The sequence below is a fragment of the Rhinatrema bivittatum genome, chromosome 9 (genome assembly GCF_901001135.1).
Source record: "Rhinatrema bivittatum chromosome 9, aRhiBiv1.1, whole genome shotgun sequence".
Classification (NCBI taxonomy): domain Eukaryota; kingdom Metazoa; phylum Chordata; class Amphibia; order Gymnophiona; family Rhinatrematidae; genus Rhinatrema; species Rhinatrema bivittatum.
Window position 1 is genome coordinate 146,041,044 of NC_042623.1, and position 26,476 is coordinate 146,067,519.

Here is a 26,476-nt window from a genome sequence, read left to right on the forward strand (position 1 = left end):
TGCCCCCGGATCCCGGATGCCGCTTTTTTTGCTTCTTTGCTGCCCCCGGATCCCGCTGCCCCCCCGCTGCCGCTGCTGCCCCCGGATCCCGGATGCCGCTTTTTTTGCTTCTCGCTGCTGCCGCCCCTGGATCCTGCTGCCGCTGCCGGACCCCTCGGATCCCGCTGCCGCTCCCCCCCCTGCTGCCGCTGCTACCTACCCGCCGCTCCCGGATCTTGCTGCCGCCCCGGATCCCGCCGCCCCCCCCCCGCTGCCGCTGCTGCCCCCGGATCCCGGATGCCGCTTTTTTTGCTTCTCGCCGCCGCCTGGACCCACGGCCCTCCGACAGGTATTTAAAATTTTTTTTTATTTTTTATATAACACACAGGTTTTTGGTTTTTTGTTTTTTTACACTTTTTACACTTCCTGGTGCCTGTCATTTCAAATGTCATTTGAAATGACAGGTACCAGCGCACCCAGGTTACTGTATAGGCGCTGTATTAAGCGCCTATACAGTAAAATGGGTTGCGCGGGCATAACCCTTCCCTAACGCTTCACAGCCTCGGCATGCATTTGCATGCGATTAGAAGACAGTATCAGGCGCTAGGTCTAGAGAACTGTGCGTGCGGGGAGGAAGGGTGCGCCTGACACTGCCGCACTGTTTTTACCGCGGCCTTACTGTATCGAGCTGCAAGTTAGCAAGGTGAAGGGACTCCTTACGGATGGGATTCGCTCTCCGTACCTAGCTCCTCTGCCTCTCCTTAATTGGACTTACTCTATCGGGGTACCCGTTCCTCGGGGGCCTCTCTCTTTTCTTTCAGGTCGCTGTCTGGAACCGGTACTCGCTCCTCGAGGGCCAATGTTCCCGGACTCGCTGCCTGAGCTCACTTCTGCTTGGAAGAATCCGCTGCCTACACCATCAGTGAGTTACCATCTATATTCTCTCAGAGCTGTTCCCTGGAACCAGGTACTCTCTCCTCGAGGGCCTGCTTCTTTTCCAGCTTCTGTGTTCACTAGGGTAGATTTTCAAAAAGTGCGCCTTAGCGTACTTTTGTTGGCGCATCAGGCACAAACAAAAGTACGCTGGATTTTAGTAGATACGCGCGTAGCCACGCGTATCTGCTAAAATCCTGGATCGGCGCGCGCAAGGCTACCGATTTCGTGTAGCCGGGGCGCGCCGAGCCGCGCAGCCTACCTCCGTTCCCTCCAAGGCCGCTCCGAAATCAGAGCGGCCTCGGAGGGAATTTTCTAACACCCTCCCCTCACCTTCCCCTCCCTTCCTCTACCTAACCCACCCCCCCGGCCCTGTCTAAACCCCCCCCCTACCTTTGTTGGGGGATTTACGCCTCCCAGAGGGAGAAGTAAATCCCCGTGCGCCAGCGGGCTGCTGGCGCGCCTAGACGCGACCCGGGGGTGGTTCCGGAGGGCGCGGCCACGCTCCCGGACCACCCCGGGCCGAAACCACGCCCCCGGGCCCGCCCCCGAAACGCCGCGTCCCGCCCCGAAAACAGCGCGCCGCTCGGCCCCGACACGCCCCCGACATGCCCCCCTCGGAAAACCCCGGGACTTACGCAAGTCCCGGGGCTCTGCGCGCGCCGGTAGGCCTATGTAAAATAGGCGCACCGGCGCGCAAGGCCCTGCTCGCATAAATCCGGGCGGATTTACGTGAGCAGGGCTCTTAAAATCCGCCCCACTATCTCAGTTTCTCTCCACTACAGTTTCTCTCCACTACAGCACAACTATTGAGGGATCGCTGTTCCAGTGTCCTGAGGGACTACAAGCCCAGCCAAGCTTCATCTCTACTCACTACTGCCACTTCTGGTGGCTTCTCAACTCCGTTTAATAAAAGATAATTCTGTGTTGTGTGTCTTAAAGCTGAGCCTGACCTGTGGCCCCTCACGGGACTTCTCCCCCGTGGGCGTGGTCATCTGCCACAGTGTCCAAGGGTCCACCCAAAACCTTACAAACAATAACAACATGCTTCAGGAATTTCCTCTGGCTTCTCCCTGCTCTGGGATACTATGTTCCTTATCTTCTAACTTCTAGATGTTTCAATTAGTCTTTTGCGCTATCTATTATATATATGTCTGAGGTCTGATTTGCACAACAAGAACATTACAGATCTTCTCCAGGGATTTTCTCTGGCTTCTACCTCCAATGGATAATAAGTTTCTCATCTTCTGGATTCTAGATGGCTCTATTAGTCCTTTTCCTATACAGAGGCAGGCTGGTCTAATTTGCACATCAAGTACACTATAGACCTCCTCCAGAGATAATGGTGACTTTAAAAATGAATAGACTGACAAAATTTTTGCCTCTGCACATCTGTTTTGGAATGTCTGTGGTTCCTTTTTCTGGTGGACTTTGCACCAGTTCTCAAAGGGAAAATATGCTTTTGTAAATTGTCTAGGGAAAAAGTAACCATGGAGATTTGACCTGCTTTTCTGTGGCCCTTCCCTTCAAATCAGCGTGCAAAGTTTTGAAAATACAAACCTATGTGCTTTGTTGCATTTCCTGTCCTTAGGGATGACTGTTCAATACAAATGAAAGTATGTTGTTATCCATCAAGGAGTTTGGACAAGTTTAAAAATAAAACCCTTGTTAAATAGCCATTTACCTACATAAATGTTTTTTTTGAAAATGACCCTCCTCAATAGCCAGTTAATATAAGTTGCTAGAATTCATTCACATTTTTTGTTGCATTTTTTTCTCAATTTAAAGTGATTATGATTGTAATTAATTATATGGGATCTTGCACTATCTTGTAAACTGGATATAACTTAAAAACATTAAACACTAAAAACCCTTTCCTATGTAAGATCTTATTTCAGAAATGCTACCCATTGTCCTCAAAATACCAAGTGTATTATTGGCTCTAAACCATCTTGCCATTCACCTTATTACTAGGTCTCTATTCTATTTACACAATTTAGATTAAGGTTGTCTTTTGTGTACCATTGTATATGTGTATGTTTTTTTCAATTGATAAACATGTCAGGGTGGCCATAGAATAATTTCCTGACAATGAATGGTGAAGTGGTATCCCATTTACAGTAGTTAGAAATATAATGGAAGCAAATAGGGTAGAAGGACAGTCTTAGGTTTCAAAATCATTTCTTTACAAGATGAAATAGACATCTGAATGAAAGGGAATCTCAATAAGTGCTGATTGAATTATTTAAGAATGTTGGATTTTTTGCAAGCTATGCTATGCTATATTACACCAGCATTTGACACACATGTTATACATGATCCTTCATACATTTTCCTTCTTAAAATGTGACAGATGGGACTAAGTATTGTCAAAAGCTCATATACATCATTGTCATTATATAATTAATATCTAAAAATAGGTGTTAAACCGCAGATAATCTTGTTTCCCATAACTAGTTTAGCTAATAATTCAAATATATTGGTAATACTACTGTTCTATTGTTAGGACTGCTGGCCGCGGCGGTCCGTGGCCGGGTGTCATGGCCGCTGGCCACGGTGGGCTGCGACCAGGGTCGGGCCGGCGGCCACGGCGTCAATAACTCACCCAAAGTATCGGGAGTATCTGAGGCTCCTGCTCTGCAGGCAGCCTTCTTCTTTTCCTTCTTCACGGTCGCTGCTGCTGCCAAGCCCGGCCGCATGGTTTCTCGGCCGGGCCGGCTCCTCCCCCTCAGCCTCAGCCTGCTAGGAGCTGCGCACGTGGCTGAAGAAAGAATTTAAAGGAGCCATGACAGGAAATTGTCATGGCTCCTCCTGGGACACCTCCCTCCAGTTCCTGTATATAATGCAAGGTCTGATACTCAGACCTGCCTTGGTATTGAGTCTCGGTGCTTGGTTCCTGTGTTCCGTGTTCTTGGATCCGCTCTACATCCCACTTCTGCTTCTTCTCCTCGTTGGATCGACTCTTTGACTCCTGACCTTTGGACTGGTGGTGGTAATTTTCTGGTTTTGACCTGGACTGGCTTTGGACCCTTCTACTTTGTTGCTCCTGGATTGGCTTCGGCCCATTCTCCCGTCTGCTCTTGGACCAGCTCTCAACCTCTCTCTGGACTTCGACCCTTGGACCGGCTTTGGACTATCCTTCGATGTATACTCCCGGACTGATCACGACCTGCTGGAGGCGCCAGCCGTCTGGAACCCACGAACTGCAGGAGGCGCCTTCATCCAGACCATCTTCACTCTTCAGGGAGTATTCTAAGTCCCAATGGCTGTGTCCCTACGGGCTCCTCCTGGGGGGAGCATGAGCTTCTAGGGTGAAGACTTCATCTAAACATCTTCATCAGCAGGCCTTGCCATCCGACAGTAGAGACCAAAGAGGGTTGACTTCCTTTTTGGTAGCGCTAACTCTACCTCGGAACAGGGGTCCACTTTCTGATTCATAACATCTATAGCTCCTTTTTGCTAATTTTCATTCCATTCCACAGTGTGATTCAGTCCTTATTTATTATTTTTTATGTCTCAGAACTTTGATACTTGCAATCCTTTTTGTTAAAATTGAATATAGGAGCACAAATCTTAGAATGTAGTTAAAAAAAGGCCCCCGGTATTTATTGATTTTGTGTTAAGCCTCAGTATGATAACAAATGTATACAGCATGACGAGGTAGTTTACTACTTTGAATTATTACCCTTTAACAACTGTTAAGTAGTCATCTGTCTTCTCAGAGTTTTAATGTAAATGCTAACTATGCTTACACAACTTGGAAGCACACCTCAATACAATATGAATTTAACAATAAAACACAGTTCGGAAAATGGCACTTGCAGAAATAATTGAGCACTTTGAATGCCTAATGAAGGTACTAATTGTATGGCAATTGAAATGGTAATGCATAATGACAATTTAATTTAATCTGTGGCTTCCCAGGGAGAAAAAGAATAACACTGAACCATATTGAATCATCAATGACAATATATTAGGGCTGGAAAAATCAAAATTAGCAAATCAGATTGTACTAATTCAGTCTTTTCCAATGAAAAATCCCAGTACACAGTGCCTAAGTTGCTACATGTATTAATTTTATCATAAGGGTTTATGTCATTCATATTGGGATACATTTTCAAAGGATTTAGGCTCCTAACCTTTGGAGTTAGGCTCTTAAATTGGCCCTTTTGAAAATTTACTAGGCCTGTGTGCCTAGATTTAGAGGACAACTTTCAAACAACTGTGCACAACAGTATATAAGTATATATATGGCCATACATAAATTTACAAAACAATTTTATAACCTGCATGTGTCAGATACATGAATATTACAAAATACATATATGTCCACCTCACAACATACACACGTGTATATTTTCATTTGAATACATTCCATATATCAAAAACGAGTATAACACATTGAAAGTGTGTAGTATATTAAAAATATATGTGCACATATTTTGCACACAAAAATAAAATAGGACTTGTGTACAACCTGATTTACACACATGAGTAAGCATGTTTTAAAACATGCAGGAAAAATAGAAAGTACCAGTTTTACCAGTAATTTGACCAGTTCCTCCAGGTCATCAAGCCATTCCTAGTTCTTTAGCCTGAACTCCCACCAGTTCACCCAGACCTCTCTCCTACCAATAGAACACTATAAACTCTTTGTTATCCTTTATTTTCATATATTTCAAGCTTACAATCAAGTCAATACTTGAAAAGAAAAAAGAACCCTTAAAATATAGAAGCAAAGAAAGTGTTAAAAAAACAAAGAATAAACTTCAGTATTCATATTAGCCATCAGTAGAAGAGGATCCAAAACCACAATACCATGAAGGGACAGGTATTAGAAACACATAAGAAATAGGAAAATTAAAATGTACCACCCTAAAAACAAAGAGGTAGTGGCAACCTATCTTAAACTACCTTGCCCTCCTGCAGATTTAAGCAAATCAAGAAAGGAGTGTACCTGGACAGGTTCATAAAAAATGTAAATAGCACTTTGCCATCTAATACAACATTTACAAGGATATCTGATGACAAGAAAGGGCCCCCAAGGCAATGATATCCTGGTACATTTCAAAAACTTCTTCCTATGCTCCTGAGGCTTCAACACATATCAAGAAAGACTCAAAACTTACTACCAAAAATTAAGGAATCATGATTTTGTACCCCCCCCCCCCCGCCCGAAAAATAGAATCTTTGTCCTGCTTAAAAACAAAAGATTCCAACAACAATGCCCTCATAGGTACTTCTCCAGATCTCTCTAAAATTGCCATCAGGTCCAAGCTGCCTCTAAGAAAACCACCAACAGCTAAATCACTCTTTTCATCCAAGACCTTTTTCTTTTCAAATAAATACTATACATTTTTAAGAGGTGATACAGCATCCTCTCGAATTTTAAGAACTTCAAATAAATATTTCCGAAACATACAGTATCTCTAGGCAGAATCATTGATAGTTTAGGAAAATTAATACATCTCAAATTTTATATTCTTACTCTTGCAACTGGGCTTGAACCAACAATGAGGAAGTTACATTCCTTAGGGGTGTGCATTCATTCCCTATGAATTGGGAATCCGCAATGTATAGGGCCTTATTCGTTGTATTCGTGGGGAATCAAAACATATCGCGATTCCCCACGAAATCAACAAATCTTCGCTGAATTATTCAGCCGCCTAGGAGCCAATTTAAACAAACCCCCCATCCTCCTGACCCCCCCAAGACTTACCAAAACTCCCTGGTGGTCCAGCGGGGGTCTGGGAGCCATCCCCTGCACTCACACCCTCGGATGATGGTTTCAAAATGGTGCCGATAACCTTTGACCTACTATGTCCAGCAGGGGTCCGGGAGCGATCTCCTGCACTCAGGCCGTCGGCTGCCAGTAATCAAAATGGCGCCGATAGCCTTTGCTCTCACTATGTCACAGGGGCCGACTGTCAGAATTGACATATAGAACATATCGGGGGCCTCCTTGCCGAATGCAACGGTTGGCCCCTGTGACATAGTGAGGGCAAGGGCTATTGGTGCCATTTTGAATACTGGCAACCGACGGCCGGAGTGCAAGAGGTCTTTCCTGGACCCCCGCTGGACTTTTGGCAAGTCTTGTGGGGGTCAGGAAGGTCCCCCAAGACTTGCCAAAAGTCCCTGGTGGTCCAGCGGGGGGTCCGGGAGCGACCGGCAGCTGAGGGTATGAGTGCAGGGGATGGCTCCCGGACCCCCCGCTGGACCACCAGGGAGTTTTGGTAAGTCTTTGGGGGGTCAGGAGGGTGGGGGGGTTGTAGTTAATTTAATTTTAGCAGGGAAACGAATAGGAATTGACGTATAGAACGTATCGGGAGGCCCCCTTGCCGAATACAACGTATCTGCCCCCTGACAAATACGAATTCTGAAAGCAACGTATGGCGTCCCTCTGCACATCCCTAACATTCATAGGGCTGGATTTTCAAAAGGTTACGCGCGCCGGGCCTATTTTAAAAAGGCCCGGCAACAAGTGTAAAGCCCTGGGACACATGTAAGTCCCGGGGCTTTACAAAAGGGCCGGGGTTGGGGGCGGGGTCAGGCTCTCAGCACAGTTGGCTGAAGTAAGTTTTGCAACAAAGAAAACAAAAAGGAAAAGGTAGGGGGGAATAGTGGGGGAGGTAGGGGAAAGGAAGGGATGGTGGGGTGGTGTAGGGAACGGGGGAAGGCTGCGCAGCTCGGCGTGGGCTCAGCACACACAAGTTGCACAATTGTGCACCCCCTTGCATGCGCCGACCCCCTATTTTATAACTTGCGCGCGCCTGTGCACGCAAGTTATAAAATTGGGTGTACATGTGCGTGCGCCAGATAGCGCACATGTACACCCGATTTTAAAAAGGTGCCCACGCGCACCTTTTTAAAATCTACCCCATAGTGACCACATGAGGGAAGAAGGCTAAGGCTGTCCAAATGGCATCCAACATCACCACTTGTAGTTTAATAAAATGTTAGGAGCCACGGTCGCGGCTTGCCGCGACCGGAAACCGCCACTTACCAGTGCGACAGACCGCCGTGTGTTCCTTAAAGATGTGCTGGGTCTTGGCTCCGGGGCCGCGGTCCGCGGCACAACATGGCCGCGGCGTTTCTGCTCCTCTTCCGGGTTGCTGGCTCCGCCCCCCTTCAGGGGCTTACATCGAGGCCTAGGATTCGCTGCAGGATGTCTCCGGTGTCGGGATTGGCTCTCCCCTGGTGTGCCAGCTGGTGGGAGCTATTTAAAGGCAAGTCCTGCACCTCAGACTTTGCCTTGACTTCCTCTCGGCTCCTGGTCTGTTCCTGCTCGTGGTTCCTGATCCTGACCTGTGGTTCCTGATCCCTGGACTGGCTGTGGCGTATTCTCTGGCTTCTGACCCCTGGACCGGCTGTGGCGTATTCTCTAGCTTCTGACCCCTGGACCGGCTGTGAGGTCCTTTTGGATCTTGACCCTTGGACTGGTTACAGAGTTTTCTCAACTTCCATTATCTGAACTGTCCATCTTTGATTCCACGACCTGCTGGAGGCGCCAGCTCAGCTTTACTCTCCACGGCCTGCTGAGGACATCTACCTTTGATTCCACGACCTGCTGTAGGCGCCAGCTCAGCTTTACTCTCCACGGCCTGCTGAGGACATCCACCTTTGATTCTACAACCTGCTGGAGGCACCAGCCATCTAGACCATACGACCTGCAGGAGGCGCCTGCATCCGGATCTCCCTGCCGTCCCTTCCGTGAGAGTCCTGGTCTAGGCCTCGCCAACCAGTGATCGGACATCCATTCTTCGCTGGACCAAGGGTTCACACCCTGAAAGCATAACATAAAAAGGAGAACTGCTGGGGAATCAACAGCCAAGGGAGAAACAATGCTGCTGACCATGTCACTCACCCTGGATGGTGTACAACTTGCATCACCCTTCAGTTCAGTAGCAGGTCCTGACTCAGCAGGATCACCATTGCTCTGCCTCTCTCATGGCAGCACAGAACTCTGACCAGCTGACTGACAAAGTCCTGTGAGCTTGGAGACCTGCTTCCTTACCATGCTAAGAAGTGAGCAAGAAGAAAAAAACTAAGAAAAACAATATCCCATCTAAATCGAGCTTCAGCATGGCACAAACACGGCTGCCATCTTGGATCCCCTGGACTTCAAAGTCCACTGTAAACATGCTTCATATCACTTACATCGGATTTATGATAAATCTGTTTTTATTTTTTAAAAAACATACAATAATGAACATTACAATATATATATCTGATTACATACAGCATATTTTTGTAAAACTCTTATGTTCATTTTTCTCTTCCTAGTCCATTTAACTCCCATCCCTTCTCTCAAAACCCAAAACCACCCCTACATTCTATTCCTCCCTCCAAAACCCAAAACTACCCCTCCATTATATTCCTCCCTCCCTCCCTCCCTGCACCAATGGAGTTCTTAAATAAAAATACATTAAAGATCTTAACAAGTCCTTAATAAAGTATATTAAAAATCATCTGTTAGATATCTATACGATTAAGGAAAAGACTTTTTGAGTCATGTGGTAATGTTAGTATAAAGGGTAGCCAAATTGCATTTATTGCTCTTCTAGTTCTAATTGGCAGAGTGGTATTGGTCAGAGTTTCCATGGTTAATAGATTTATTATAGAAGAATGCCAATATATTATAGAAGGATTTTCTGATGTTATCCAATTTGTCAATATAGCTTCACAAGCCAACAAAAAAACCTTTATAATCCAAAGATTCGAGCTCTTATTTCCTTTGAAAGATTTTGGAATAATTCCAAAAAGTGCCACTAAAGATGAAAAAGGAATTTTAAATCCCACAACCATATTAGCAAAACGGTAAACTTTCTTCCAAAAAATTTGAATTATTTATTTACACCGGATTTATTTATTGATTTAAAAACAATTTATTAGTCCGTGCTTTCCAACTAAACATGTACAATGCAAATTACAGTAAAACATGCACATTTTTAAAACATGCAACAAATTACAAACAAAATAAAATCAGATTATAATCAATATTAATTACAGAAAAAATATTCCCTAGTTATAAGCTTACTGAAAAAATTGGGCTTTCAATTTCTTTCTAAATATTAGATAGTCCTTTCCCTTCCCCCTCCCTCATTTCAACAGTTAATGAATTTTACAACATAGAACTTGTGAAGGTAAACTGTCTCTCGTCATTTGCTATTTATAATTTTTAAAATTTGGAACAACAAGCAAATTATGGTCAGAGGATTTCAAGGTACAAGTATAGCAGGCAAATAGTGAATTTAATCTATTTGGAACCTCGCCAGATACTACTTGTGAATGAATGTTAAAACTTTAAAATGTATTCTTAATTAGATAGGAAGCCAATGGAGCTGTTTCAAATGCAGACTGATATGCTGTCTATATTTTGCCCCAGTAATTAACCTAGCTGCCACATTTAGAACTAAATCCAAGGGTCTCAAGCACTTTTTTGGCAGTCTAAGGTAGAGACAATTATAATAATCAATCTTACTTAAGACCAGTGCCTGTACCACATTTTGGAAATTACTCTTATCAATATAATTCTTTGGCAGTTTTATCATCTTCAAGTGATAAAAGAAAATTTCACTATCTGCCTTATTTACTTCTGAAATGTTAATGCCAAATTCAAAAGTACAACAAGATCATGATGTTATTCTTTTAACATATTTACATTTTCCAACTGCAGTATAGAATTAACTGGCACACTACCTCTTTTCTCCGTCTAAAGAATATTCATCTTTTGAACATTTAAAACCAACATATTATCTTTTATCTATTTTTTAATTGATTTTCATCCATGTATTAATTGATTGCATAATCATCAGGTGTAAAATTATATGAGTAAGGTGCCAAATCTACGTGCATTGCTTTTAAATTAGCAACTTGCACATGTAAATGTTCGCTCTACCCTGGAATGCGCCTAGACCATGCCTTTTTTCTATGTGTATATGTGTGAATCCTAAATTAGGTGTATATTTTCGATGTTTATAAAATACCAATTACAAAAGTACAGATTACTTACCCACATATATGCTAATTTTTACTTCTATATTCTTTTGAAAATTCATCCCTTAGGCTCCTAGTTTAATTAGACTGCTAAATTTAGGAGTCTAAAAAGTGGGTCTGGGTGGAGTTAGAGCAAGGAAACAAAATTAGGAGCTTAGCACTGATTTTAGAATTAGGCACCTAATTTAGGGCTCTAATTCTAAGCAAATGAATTGCAGGTCTGAATGTAAGTGCCTACATTTAAGGAATCTAAATGCATGTGAAATCTCAGCTGAAAACTTAGGGTCTTTAATTCAGCTGAATATAGCTTCTAACTTAGGAACCTACTTAAGAGCCTAAATTTAAGAGCTCAGTTTTTTAATTGGATAATGGGTCCTTTAAGATAAATAAATCATTTATAATTGAATTAAAAAAATATAGAATACATTTTCAAAAGGTTTAACCATCTAACTTCAGTATTAGCTAGTTAAACCTTGCTGATTTAAAATTGGACCCCTCTGGCCAGCTTTGACAGTCTAAATGTATAAGGTGCTCATATTTATCTAGTTAAAAAGTGGCTGGACTAGGGTAAGGGTTTGGTCAAGAAAAATTAAGCAGGTACTACTGATTTTCATATTAACCACATAATTAGGCTGGGCAATGCAAGATGCTGCAATAACAGGCCATAATCTGCCCAGCTAGCGGTCTATTCCCCCAAGCCCCAATATTTAATTGCAACTTAATTGTATATCCCATTCTCCAAATCAGACAAGAGTAACGCTCTGAAGGAATCAAAGGTAAGAATGGAGAAGGCTAGGGAAGGGGAAAATGACAACTCCCTGACAGCCCAGGGAAGCAGCAGAGAAGAAAAGCACAAAAGTCTGGAATCAGATGCTGCTGACCTAATTAAGGGGGAGGAGGAGCCACAGGAATGGAGAAGACTAGTGAAAGCAGATGGAGGGGTGAGGACAGAGGAGCTGAGCAATGGTTCTCCAGCCACAAGATAAAAGGTTTTTACTTGGCTGTTGATTCCCTAATTGGGAAGTACAAGAACAGGCTGCAGTGAGCAATGCAAAGGGGGGAGAAGCGTGCAGCCCGATTATCCTGTAAGTGGGTGGTGATAGTCCACCCCAGTGAAGGGTTGTTCTGGGGGGAAGGGAAAACAAGGCGTCTATGAACTGAGCCTAAGCCTTGTGCAGTCAGTCAGAACTGAAAGATTCTGGGATCCTGATGCTTAGCTTTAACCCCACGCATGGAACAGAAGCTCCTGGTTGTGTCATTGGTGTTCTTTAGGATACTGCCGGAGAAAAGCCCCCCCCCACCCAAGAGAGGTTGACATTGGAATCTGCCCAAGGGCCAAGGAAGAACATCGTACACTAATACAAAGTTACTTTGAAACCCCCATCCCTTCCAGCTGGCATCTGATATGTAAAATAAAATTAACTAAACTCTTCCTGCCACCCTGTCGGCACCTGATATGTAAAGCACGGTCACCCCATGCCAGCAGGCTCTTGAAATGAATGCCATACAAAATTACCTGAAGCCCCCCAATTTGTGAAAGAAAGTTACTCTGAGAACCTTTCCCTTTCCGCTTGCACCTGATATGTAAAAAACTAAATTACCTAAAGCTCCCCTCCCCTTCCTCCCTGCCACTTGATTTATAAAACAAAATTACCTTGATCCCTCTCCCTCCTTCCTGGCAAATGATATATAAAATAAAGTTACACTGAGCTCTCCCTTCTCCCTCTTGGTACCCGACAACAAAATATCCCAAGTCTTCCTCCTTCTTGGCAGCACCCAACATGTAAAGCAAAGATACCCAGAGCCCCTTCTCTACCTGCTGACACCACACATGTACAAGAAAGTTACCCCAAGATCCTTTCCCTCCCCTTCTAAGTCCATAGTCATTAAGAAGGCTAAGCAACTTCTTTTTTAAAACTCTTTATTTACAAACTTTTCTTGCATACAAGGTTCACAAATAAATAGAAAAAAAAAATGCACAATCTCACCATTCTTATAACACCATAACATATGTAGCATCAATTTCAAAAAAGGTTTGGATAAGTTCTTGGAGGAGAAGTCCATTAACTGCTATTAATCAATTTTACTTAGGGAATAGCCACTGCTATTAATTGCATCAGTAGCATGGGATCTTCTTAGTGTTTGGGTAATTGCCAGGTTCTTGTGGCCTGGTTTTGGCCACTGTTGGAAACAGGATGCTGGGCTTGATGGACCCTTGGTCTGACCCAGCATGGCAATTTCTTATGTTCTTATGTTCTTATCAATTACATAAGCACATCTGCACTGGAATACAAAAAACTGTAAGTACAAGTATCAAGATTTCCAAACTAGCAATTGTCACGTCTGGGTTACAGATGGTCTCAATAATAAAGATACTAGTCTACCGTGTTGATTCGTCTCATACTACACTGTAATACCGGTAGAATATCCCTCATATATTATTATATCTAAATTGCTCATTTATTAATGTATATAGAAGATGCTCAGTATCCACTACTTCATGTGTCTGGGCTCGCCAATGGTCTAGACTAGAGTTCTGTTTCTGAAAGGTGGCGATTGTCATGCAGGCAGCTAACAAGTTATCCTACTAATCTTCTATAAATATGGGGAATCATGGAGCCATCCCATCTACCCAACAAGTCAGTTAGAGGCACAATGTAGATGGGCATACCTAAGATGTCCACAATTTCCTGGGTTATGGTTCTCCAAAAGTGTCTCACCCCTGAGTAGTGCTACCAGATATGGTTATATGTGCCCGTTTCTCCACACTCTCTCTAACATGTGGCTTCTGACCCAGAGAACAGCTTGGAGTAAAAAATTGGAGTACAGTATATTCTAAGAAGTAACCGTACTGTCAGTTCAGTTTGGCACATACACAGGGAGCTACTATAAGCCATGGTCCAAATATGTTTCCACATTTTTGTATGCAATTCTGTATCCAAAAATACATTTCATTTATCAAACACCAATGCCAAAGAATCAGCACCATATTTTCCCATCAGAATCCCCCAGTAAATGATGGCAATATCCTTGGCAGATGCTTCTGAGTACCCCAAGAAATTTGTCATACCATTTAGAGGCCTCAGGGCCACCTCTAAGTCCACAATACCAGATAAAACCTGATGCAATTGCAGATAGTTAGCAGGAGTATTCATCAATATTTCAAATTCCTGAACAAGTGAGTGAACGGTTCAAAACATCCCATCTTCCCACAGCTGAGCCAAGCACTAGAGATTTTAGTCTTTTCAGGCTTGAAAAGCCAGGGAAAAAGTAACCTTTGTACATTAGAGTTGTCATAAATGGGAGATAATGGCAGCAAAATTTTCCTCTTTAGTTCCAAGGAATTCCAACACCTGAGTCCACACTTTCTATGTGTGTGCTAAAATCGGGCTATCCCTGATAATCCACCTGTGGGTCCAAGATGTGGGGGGATATAAATGTCAACATGGCCAGATCAAAGATGTTGGCCTGTTGTCACTCCAGGTATTTCCAAGATGCGTTGTTATGTTTGAACCACATTGTCAGGCACAACAGGAAGGCCGCCCAATAGTAAATCAGGTTTGGAAGGGCCAAACTACCCTGTTTCTTGGGGAACCAGAGTTAAGGCCTATGTGAACAGGTTTATTCTGCCAAATGAACTTGAACATCAACTGATGCAACTTGTCAAAGACACAATTAGGAATATTGCATGGCACATGCTGAGCAAGTGCAATAATTTAGGAAGCACACTTATTTTCAGCAAGTTAATCTGACCCACCCAGGAGAGCAGCAAGTCTTCCCAGGCCTGCAAATCTTGCCTAATTCTAACAAAAAATTTCTAGAATAAAGAGATTTAAGGACTCTGGGTACACTGACCCTCAGGTATTTAAAACCATCCCAGACTAATTTTAGACACAGATAGACACTCGGCGATATGCACATTAGGGCCAAGCAGGAATATTTCAGATTTATTGTAGCTCACTTTGTAACCAGAAAACTCGCCATAGTGTGCCAGCTCCTCTAGAAGAGCCAGACCTGACATACGGGGCGCAGATAAATATATGAGCACATCATCCACATTTAGAGAAATAGAATGTATTTCCCTGCTCGCTTGGAATCCAGAAACAGCGAGGTTGCTTCAAATCACCTCAGCTAGTAGCTAGATAGCCAGTTAAAATAAAAAAGGAGGGAGAGAGCAACTCTGTTGCGAGCCATGAGCAATGGGGAAAAAAAGAGGATAGAGAACCTTTGATTAATAAATGTGCACGAAACATCATACATCGCTTTTATCCATTCTAAAAAACGATCAAGAATTCCTGCATTTTGAAGTGCCACAAAAAGAAAAGGCCAAGACAAACAGTCAAAGGCCTTTTCCACTTCTAAGGATATGACAAGACCCAAAAGGCCAAGTTGTTTAGCTAGGTGCAGTATGAAATCAAGATACACCCAAGACTAAGTAACTTTAAGCTTGGAAAATCTGCCACTCTCGTTATGACCAAAACTAAGAATATAATGATTTGGATTTCTTTCTTCTTTTACAACTTGCTATTTTTGTGAGTTTGTTTTTTGGGTTTTTTTATAAAGTGTGTAGGGGGAGAGGGAAGAGGGGAGGGAGGGAGAGGGAGGGAGAATAGCGGGGGAGGGGGGAAGGGGAGAGGGAGAGGGGAGGGAGGGAGACTAGAGGGAGGAGGGAGAATGAGGGGGAGGGAGTGGGAAGGAAATGGACCGAAAACATTTTTTTTAAATGTTGCCCGTTGTTACAGGCTTAACGGCTAGTATATTATAACGTGGGTAACACCGGCATGTCCAATTGGTGAAAAATTGGTGAAAATTGGATAGGATGTAATGTTAATGATACATGTAAAAATATATTTTTTTGTAATGCTGTACTTTAATGAATACAGTTTTGAGATATATAATGTTTATATGAGATTTTTTTTTTAGGTATTATGAGATGTTAATCCCTTATATATAAAAAAAATTGTTATGTAAAAGAAAATTACGGTTATGTGAGGGACCCTGCTTGTGTATTAGATTGTTGATATTGGGGGACTAAAACACCTCTGTATTTAATGACCATTCCCAAATCAATCTGACACCAGTGCTTGATCATTTAAACAGTGAAGTGACACTAGGATTTAGAACTGCATAACATTTAGCAGCATATTATGTACATCTAGCCATTATGTACATCTGCCATGCCTGCATGTAGAGAGAGTCTTGATGTTGCTTCCATTGGGGTAGATTTTTAAAAAGTACGCCCACGCGTACTTTTGTTCGTGCACCAGGCGCAAACAAGAGTACGCCGGATTTTAATAGATACGCGCGTAGCCGCATGTATCCATTAAAATCCGGGGTTGGCATGCACAAGGCTGCCCAAAATCGGCAGCCTGCGTGAACCGAGCCACGCAGCCTGCCTTCGTTCCCTCCGAGGCCGCTCCGAAATCAGAGCAGCCTCGAAGGGAACTTTCCTTCCGCTCCCCCCACCTTCCCCTACCTAACCCACCCCCCCGGCCCTAATTCCCCCCCTACCTTTATTTCAAAAGTTACACCTGCCCAAGGCTGGCGTAACCTGCGCACACCGGGCCGGCCGCCGGTGCGCGATTCCCCGGCCTGGGAGCAGTTTCGGAGGCCTCGGCCATGCCCCTGAAATGCCCCTGGGCCGAAACTACGCCCGCTGCCCCACCCCGGATGACGCGCCGCCGCAACACGCCCCCCCCAGGAAAGCCCCAGGACTTACGCGCATCCCGGGGCTTGCGCGTGCCACCCAGCCTATTCAACATAGGCTCGGTGCGCGCAGGGGGAGCTTGGGGCGGGTTTTCGGGGGGGTACATGCGTATCTTACGCACGTACCCCTTTGAAAATCTGTCCCATTGCCTTTACAGAGATGTCATGAAATGGCAGTATGTACATACTTCACATTCAGGACAGGTATCCACAATACTCCACACATCACACAGCTTTGGGATCACACCTTCCATTACAGCCTGCCTGAAAGAGATTATGCTACCAGTTACAGTTTTTAATATGTGCACACCTCCTTCAAAGGTAGCATTTTGCTTTCTCAATGCATGGACCCATATATGCATGCACCCTACTATAGGAAGCTAGGAAATGTATCAGAATACATGTGCAAAAGGTGAAGGTCTTGGGCTGTCGTGATGTTATATAGGTGGCGTTGACTTCTTGGGAAACCTACTGTTACGGTCCCGGGCCGTGCCCAAGGACCTTCACTCACCTCGCGACCAGGCCGGGCCGTGGGAACCCTTCCCTGGTCGTCCAGGCCTGAAACCCAGCCTGCTGCGGTGTCCCCTCCGCGAGGGAGATGCCGTCGACCTCCCGTCGCTGGCCCCGCCCCCTAGGCACGCGTGACGGGAGGAACCCTTCCCTGGACAACCAGGGAAGGGTTCCCATGGCCCGGCCTGCCCGCAAGGTGAGTGAAGGTCCCGGGGCATGGCCCGGGACTGTAACAGTAGGTTTCCCAAAAAGTCGACGCCACCTATATAACATCACGACAGCCAAGACCTTCACCTTTTGCACATGTGTTCTGATACATGTCCTAGCTTCCTATAGTAGGATGCATGCGGATTTAAAAGGGCCAGCGTGGGAAATGGAGGACAGCCCCAATGGTGATATCAGATGCTGCCGGGTTATATAAAACCTGCAGTCACCTCTAGACCTCGCCTTGCAATGAGGTTCACTCTTCAGAGTTGCTAGTTGCTGCTTCGGACTCCTGTCTGTCTTCGGCTTCTGACTTCTGACCCTGCTTCGTCCATTGACTCCGGCTTCAGCTTCAGTTCCTGGTTTTGGCTTCTGACTTCTGACTTCTGATCCTGCTTCATCCATTGACTCCGGCTTCAGCTTCCGTTCCTGGTTTTGGCTTCTGACTTCTTATCCTGCTTCGTCCATTGACTTCGGCTACAGCTTCAGTTCCTGGCTTGTCTTCGGCATCTGACTTCGGACCTCTGACCTTGGCTTGTCCCTGCACTCCGGCTTCAATCCTCAGCTCTACTGGTACCCGGTTCTTCGCTTGCCCGGAGGATTCTCCTAAGTCCCAGCGGCTCGGGTTCTCAAGGGCTCCTCCCGGGAGGACCATGGGCTTCCAAGGGTGAAGTCTCTTCTTGCCTCCTAGGCTCTACCGCTTCCATTGACGACTTCTTCAGCTGCTTCTCTGGTCCTTGGTCACATAGGATCACTCCTAAGTCCAAGAGGCCCGGGTCCCTACAGGCTCCTCCTGGGGGGACCTCGGGTTTCCAGTGGTGAAGCCACCTTTGGAACTCCTCTTCAGCACCGCCTCCCAGCTGCGATGCCCACTGTGGCTCCCCACAGTGCAACGCCATCAGTCTCACCCGGCTCAAGGGTCCACACCCCATAACACCTTTGGGAGGATGAATTTGCTAGTGAATGAAGACAGGAGAGTGCATCAGCTACTGTCCAGCCTTCACTTGTACATTCCTGTGCTCTCTGACATGTCACAGTGACAGTATACTTTACAACCACTGTTAGTGCAGCCACATCTTTCCTCATCAAACGTTGACATTATACAGCCCAAGGGTTTACATGCCTTTAACTGGCCCATCACACATAGGCTTACTGTCATCTGCAGATGGCAGGGTGCTGGAAGGACATATTGGGTAATGTGTGACAGATACTAATGTGGTGCAGCAGTATGCACATATGTTTGTTCTCTCAACATAAGCACAATGTTAACTGTTAACCTACACCTACTACTTTTAATAGTGCATGTGTTATCTCTGAGTCCCTATAAAGCACATGGCCTCAGCACTCCTGTTGAAAACACTAAGCATATAGTACCGGACCAACATCACGGCACACATTTCCATGATTTCATGCTTTCAGGGTGTTGCTGTTCCAAATGCGTGTTAGCACGTCTGAGTACTGCTGAACAGCTGCTATGCTGTAGGCTCATGAGTGAGGTTACACACTTGTATTGTCATTAGTGAGGTGCCCTTCTCTGGTCCTACATAGTACATGCAGTCCTCTGTGTATTGCATTCTCGGTTGACCTAGTGTGGTCAGGTGAACAGGCTATGAGCATACAGGCTTCCTCCAGAGTAACCACCACTCTGTGCTCAATTGTAGAGATCTATTGCTCCCAGAGATGTGATGTTCTTCCCATGACTGATGATGTCCTTTAGGTGTAGCCATTTTGACAAGCAGGCATTTTCTGCCACCTAAGCCATTCAGGAGCCCATGTCACAATCTTACAGTAAGCAGGGGTGACATATGGTAGTCACCGAAGTGTTTCCTGTGGCAGCTATAGAGAATGTTTTTTGGAGGAAGGAGTCACACCAGTTCATGAGCTGTTACAGGAAGCAAACACACACCTGCTTTTGGTTTATTGGAAAACATTGCCGGAACATAGGCCTTGCACATGTGTACGTGCAGGGACTGCAGTATTTAGTCCCTACTGCTAACATAGGTGAGTGTGACACTCGGTGACTGACTTTCTGTATGTAGCCTTCTCACTTGCTGTGTGAGGGTAGTATGGCTTTCAGACCTAGCTCCCTTGGTCCTCACTTCCAATGCACCTTAGCAGGCAGTGTGTCTTCCTAAATTTAGCACAGTCACCTTTTGCACAGCTTTGATGGAATGGTCACCCTCTGGAGAGGGTGTGCCTCTGACAGGGCTGCATATGGATAGCGGTAGGAATGGTCTGACACTTATTTTCAACACGTACACTCACTGATTATATGTACTGCTCATTAAGGGGCGGATTTTCATACTCCGCGAATAGGCCTACTTTTGTTTGCGCTCCCTCCGAGGCCGCTCCGAAATCGGAGCGGCCTCGGAGGGAACTTCCTTTTGCCCTCCCCTCACCTTCCCCTCCCTTCCCCTACCTAACCCACCCACCCGGCCCTGTCTAAGCCCCCACCTTACCTTTGTCGGGGGATTTACGCCTCCCAGAGGGAGGCGTAAATCCCCGCGCGTCAGCGGGCCTCCTGCGCGCTGGGACGCGACTTTGGGGCAGGTACGGAGGGCGCGGCCACGCCCCCGGACCGCCCCGGGCCGTAGCCACGCCCCTGTACCCGCCCCCAAAACACTGCCGACACGCCCCCGAAACGCCGCGACGACCGGGCCCGCCCCCGACACGCCCCCTCGGAGAACCCCGGGACTTACGCGAGTCCCGGGGCTCTGCGCGCGCCGGTAGGCCTATGTAAAATAGGCGCACCGGCGCGCAGGGCCCTGCTCGCGTAAATCCGGGCGGATTTACGCGAGCAGGGCTCTTAAAATCCGCCCCTAAGTGGAAGAGTTGTGCAGGTGGCCATGGTAATACATCAAGTATGCTGGAAAATTTGAAGGTTATACTGCACATTTGGCTGTTTCTCTCAACTTGGACTCACCCCTACACCAAGGTTTAACCTGGAAGTAATTGGAGTAGAGCACATAATGCAGTGTTTAGGGATTGGGATGCCTACCTACAATGATGCCTGCCACAGACCCTTGGAAAGTCATGGAGGGTGGTTGAGCAGGTAAACAAAATGACGGGTGAATGTGGGAATGCTGTGCTGCATGGAACTGGCACTGTAAAGGAGTAGGTAATGCTTGGACTATAGACATGATTCATATATGTGCTTCCCATCATGCATCTTTACATGCTGCATGTACATATAATTCCAGGTGCATACCTTTGTGTGTGTGTGTGGGAGGGGGGGGTAGTTTGTTGCAGGCTTCTCTCTTCACACGGGCTTTGTGAACATCATACTACAAAGTTCCATCTTTATGACCCACCTTCAACGTACCCTTCCCCCTTCCCACCCCCCCCACCCCTCAGCCCCTCCCTTTCATCCCTCCTTTCATTTAAGTTATAACTGAATGATCACCTAGTTTTTGTAAATATCACCATGTTTCTGTAAATATTGATACTATTATGTAACATAGTTATGGTTATAATTTACCTTGTTATGCTGTTAATGTTACAATGTGATATAGTTACATAGTAATGTAGTTACATTCTTCCTTGTTACAATGTAAAATAGGGCAGTCCCCGCCCTATTCTCTCAGTTTCCTGTAAACCGATGTGATATTTCGATCGAATGTCGGTATATAAAATAAATAAATAAATAAATAAATAAATGTCAGTGTTGTCTGTTAACACCTCTCAGTATATCAATTCATGCATAGTTGACATAGAGGTAGGCATGCCAGCCCCCCTTTTTTTATTACTCCTTCTGTGCTGTGTACATGCAGGAATGATAGGCCTGCTGTCTACTGCCCATATGAAAAACAGTACCTTTTATGTGCAAAGCTAGATGTGCTCCGCCCCATATCTACCTACAAAGGGATGGGCCACCATTTCCTAAACACTGTAGGAGCTTCACTTGTACAGTATCCAAACCTTCTATTCCACTACGCTGTGTACTTGGTGACTCTAGCAACACAGTGTCAGCTGCTGTATGACAAGTAGGGAGGAGGAGTGAGTGAGCACTATGTGGTATATCACCTGCAGAGGTGCAGAGCAGATGATGATGAGGTGTGCTGCTGGTGCTGTGCACCAGACAAACTTTTGCAGAGTGGCTGTCATGCCTGTACTGGCCTGCCTTGTGAGTCTGTATATTACGTGTAAGGTAAGGCTCACCTTCCACGTAGCATCCTGATCTCTAAGGCAGCTCTGGGTGTGAGCCAGAGTAACCACCAGCTCTGGGTGTGAGCCAGAGTGTGGAATGCAGTCTGGTCCCCAGCAGCTGCAACACCCTTCTAGGGACTCTGCTGGTTGGCCATGGATCTTGTATAGCATATGGTACTTCCTCACTCATCATCCCTACTTTTGAGACAGTGGCTGAGAGTGTGTACCAAGACTAATTAAGCACCAGTATGGATGTGGAATAAATGGAAAGCACACCATTTATAAATTAATAATAAGGCATGGGGTTTGTAGCGAAATGTTCAGAGGTCTGGAGATTCTTATAGGCAATATTGATACCAAGGTGTGTAGAAATTGCATGCACAGAATTGATAAGTAGAGGTCGGAGGAGGCTTTACTAAGATGGCGGCATAAGCGGTACGCTTGTAAGATCGGCGTTAAGATTTCCTAAAAGTCTGGCAGCCCCAGTGCTGCCTTGGATCAGAAAGGTCTCCCAGTAGGAGAACATCACCCTGGTGTAGTAGGAAGTGATCCTGTAGCAAGGACCTGCTCTCCAGGTGATGTATTGTCCTCTCACACTGAGGACAAGTCTCCCAGGGCTACTGCCTAGGAGGGAAGGGTTAGGCCGGCCATCATAATTGGTGATTCGATTATTAGAAATGTAGATAGCAGGGTGGCTGGTGGATGTGAGGACCGCCTGGTAACTTGCCTCCCTGGTGCGAAGGAGGCAGACCATACGCATCACCTATATAGGATTATAGACAGAGCTGGGGAGGAGCTGACTGTCGTGGTACATGTGGGCACCAACAAAATAGGAAAATGTGGGAGAGAGGTTCTGGAAGTCAAATTTAGGATTTTAGGTAGAAAGCTGAAATCCAGAACCTCCAGGGTGGCATTCTCTGATATGCTTCCTGTTCCACGTGCAGGTCTCCAGAGGCAGGCAGAGCTCCAGAGTTTCAATGCATGAATGAGACAATGGTGTAGGGAACCTCTCTATTAGGATGCCCTAACTCTCCTGTTTCATTAGTATCCTTCAAGGATATATTTATCTTGTTGGACTCATATATTTATCTTGTTGGACTCTTTTTCAAGAATAGTACCAGCAGTTTGGTTCTACTCTGGTTAAGGTGGAGCCCATCCTTTCGGAAAAGTCTCTCCCTTCCCCAAAAGTTTCCCCAGTTTTGTAAGGAACTGATACCCTGATATAGTACCAGCAGTTTGGTTCTACTCTGGTTAAGGTGGAGCCTTACAAAACTGGGGAAACTTTTGGGGAAGGGAGAGACTTTTCCGAAAGGATGGGCTCCACCTTAACCAGAGTAGAACCAAACTGCTGGTACTATTCTTGAAAAAGGAGATAGAGCAGCTTTTAAACTATAACAAGGGGGAAAGTCACTCAGTAGTACATGGTTCGGAGAAATATATCCTTGAAGGATACTAATGAAACAGGAGAGTTAGGGCATCCTAACAGAGAGGTTCAAATAAAAGCAAACATAGTCCATGTACCTATATGTAAAAAATCACCAAAGCTAATGATTTCTGAATTATCCCTAACAACTGAAAAGCAGGTTGTTAATACCAACAAAAAACACACTTTGAAATGTCTGTTTGCCAATGCCAGAAGTCTAAGAAGTAAGATGGGAGAGTTAGAGTGTTTAGCAGCAAATGATGAGATTGACATAATTGGCATCACAGAAATTGGTGGAAGGAGGATAACCAATGGGACAGTGCTATATCAGGGTATAAATTATATCGCAATGATAGGGAGGATCAACTTGGCGGGGGTGTGGCACTTTATGTCCGGGAGGGTATAGAGTCCAACAAGATAAAGATCATACAAGAGACTAAATGCTCAGTAGAATCTATATGGGTAGAAATCTCATGTGTGTTGGGTAAGGGTATAGTGATAGGAATATACTACCGCCCACCTGGACAAAATGGTCAGACAGATGATGAAATGCTAAGAGAAATCAGGGAAGCTAACCAATTTGGGAGTGCAATAATAATGAGAAATTTCAATTACCCCAATATTGACTGGGTAAATGTAACATCACGACTTGCTAGAGACATAAAGTTCCTGGATGTAATAAATGACTGCTACATGGAGCAATTGGTTAAGGAACCAACAAGAAGGGAGCTAATTTAGATTTAATTCTTAGTGGGATGCAGGATTTGGTGAGAGAGGTAACGGTGGTGGGGCCACTTGGCAACAGTGATCATAACATGATCAAATTTAAACTAATAACTGGAAGGGGGTCAATAAGTAAATCTGCAGCTCTAACACTAAACTTTCAAAAGGGAAACTTTTATAAAACGAGGAAATAGTATGAAAAAAACTGATAGGTGCAGCTGCAAAGGTTAACAGTGTTCAAAAGGCATAGACATTGTTTAAAAATACAATCCAAGAGGTGCAGTCCATATGTGTTCCACACATTAAGAAAGGTGGAAGGAAGGCAAAACGATTACCATCATGGTTAAAAGGTGAGGTGAAAAAGGCTATTTTAGCCAAAAAAAAACATCCTTCAAAAATTGGAAGAAGGAACCATCTGAAGAAAATAGAATAAATATAAGCATTGTCAAGTTAAGCGTAAAACATTGATAAGACAGGTGAAGAGATTATTTTAAATGAAGTTGGCCATAGAGGCAAAAACTCATAATAAAACTTTTTAAAATATATCCAAAGCAAGAAACCTGGGAGGAAGTCGGTTGGACCATTAGATGACCGAGGGGTTAAAGGGGCTCTTAGGGAAGATAAGGCCATTGTAGAAAGATTAAATTAATTCTTTGCTTGCATGTTTACTAATGAGGATGTTGGGGAGATACCAGTTCCGGAGATGGTTTTCAGGACTGATGAGTCAGACAAACTGAATGAAATCACTGTGAACCTGGAAGATGTAGTAGGCCAGATTGACAAACTAAAGAGAAACAAATCACCTGGACCGGATGATATGCCCCGCCCCCCAGGAAGGAGGTGGGGCAGCCAAAGGCTACCCCACCTCCCTAAAGGAAAGGAGAACAAAGATGGATTTTCTTTCCCCCCGGCACACTCTTGCGGGGACACTAAAAGTAAGAGGCCATAGGTTTCCCTGATGACCTAATCCCACTCTTCACCACTTACCAGCAGATTGTCCACCTTGGTTTTGTTGCTTGAGTTCCATTCTAGAATCTTCAGGTCCTTCTGAGAGCCAAAGCCAGCAGAGATGCTCACTGCTTGCTGCCCTCCTGTGAAATGCCATTTATTCCAGGCAGCTCTGCCTTTTATAAGCCTCCTGCTGTCATTATGACCTCACTGACTGGTGCAAGAGACCATTTGAGGCTGATGGAGGCAAAGGAGACTGATGAAGGGAGGAGGGACTTATTTTCAAGAACCAGGAAGGGGCGGGGCAGCCAAAGGCTGACCCACCTTCCTAAAGGAAAAGAGAACAAAGAGGGATTTTCTTTCCCCCTGGAAACTCTAGCTGGGGCACTAAAAGAAAGAGGCTCAGGTTCCCCTGCGACCTAAACCCACTCTTCACTACTTACCTGCAGGTAGTCCACATTGGTTCTGTTGCTTTAGTTCATTCTAGAATCTTCAGGTCCTTCAGTCTTCTGAGATCCAAAGTCAGCTGAGATGCTCAATGCTCACTGCCGTCCTGTGAAATGCCACTGAGCCCAGGCAGCTCTGCCTTTTATAAGCCTCCTACTGTCATTATGACCTCACTGGCTGCTGGGAGAGACCTTTTGAGGCTGAAGTAGGCAGAGGAGGAGACTGATTCAGGCAGAGGAGGGACTTATTTTCAAGACAAAGAAGGGGGCGTGACAGCAAAAGGCTGCCCCACCTCCCTAAAGGAAAAGAGAACAAAGAGGGATTTTCTTTCCCCCCTGCACACTCTAGCGGGGACACTAAAAGTAAGAGGCCACAGGTTTCCCTGATGACCTAATCCCACTCTTCACCACTTACCTGCAGATTGTCCACCTTGGTTTTGTTGCTTGAGTTCCATTCTAGAATCTTCAGGTTCTTCTGAGAGCCAAAGCCAGCAGAGATGCTCACTGCTTGTTGCCCTCCTGTGAAATGCCACTTATTCCAGGCAGCTGTGCCTTTTATAAGCCTCCTGCTGTCATTATGACCTCACTGACTGGTGCAAGAGACCATTTGAGGCTGATGGAGGCAAAGGAGGAGACTAATGGAGGGAGGAGGGACTTATTTTCAATAACCAGGAAGGGGCGGGGCAGCCTAAGGCTGACCCACCTTCCTAAAGGAAAAGAGAACAAAAAGGGATTTTCTTTCCCCCTGGACACTCTAGCTGGGGCACTAAAAGAGGCTCAGGTTCCCCTGCGACCTAAACCCATTCTTCACCTCTTACCTGCAGGTAGTCCACATTGATTCTGTTGCTTTAGTTCATTCGAGAATCTTCAGGTCCTTCAGTCTTCTCAGATCCAAAGTCAGCAGAGATGCTCCCTGCTCACTGCCGTCCTGTGAAATGCCACTGAGCCCAGGCAGCTCTGCCTTTTATAAGCCTCCTGCTGTCATTATGACCTCACTGGCTGCTGGGAGAGACCATTTGAGGCTGATGTAGGCAGAGGAGGAGACTGATTCAGGCAGAGGAGGGACTTATTTTCAAGACCCAGGAAGGGGGCGGGACAGCCAAAGGCTGCCCCACCTCCCTAAAGGAAAAGAGAACAAAAAGGGATTTTCTTTCCCTCCGGCACACTCTATCAGGGGCACTAAAAGAAAGAGGCCTCAGGTTCCCCTGTGACCTAAACCCACTCTTCACCACTACACCACTTACCTGCAGGTAGTCCACCTTGCTTGAGTTCCATTCTAGAATCTTCAGGTCCTTCAGTCTTCTGAAAGCCAAAGCCAGCAGAGATGCTCACTGCTTGCTGCTCTCCTGAGAAATGCCACTGAGCCCAGTCAACTCTGCCTTTTATAAACCTCCTGCTGTCATTATGACCTCACTGGCTGTTGGGAGAGAACATTTGAGGCTGAGGGAGGCAAAAGAGGAGA

The 26,476-nt window shown here is 45.3% G+C and overlaps 1 long non-coding RNA gene across 1 annotated transcript in view; it reads right to left on the reverse strand.

The window, feature by feature from the left end:
* The window catches only part of LOC115099392, an 87,051-nt gene extending 61,123 nt beyond the window's left edge, over nucleotides 1–25,928 (reverse strand). Inside the window, exon 1 of the long non-coding RNA XR_003858764.1 lies at nucleotides 25,833–25,928. This is a non-coding gene — a long non-coding RNA (uncharacterized LOC115099392). The remainder of the gene's footprint in view (nucleotides 1–25,832) is intronic.
* Between the last annotated feature and the right edge of the window lie 548 nt (nucleotides 25,929–26,476).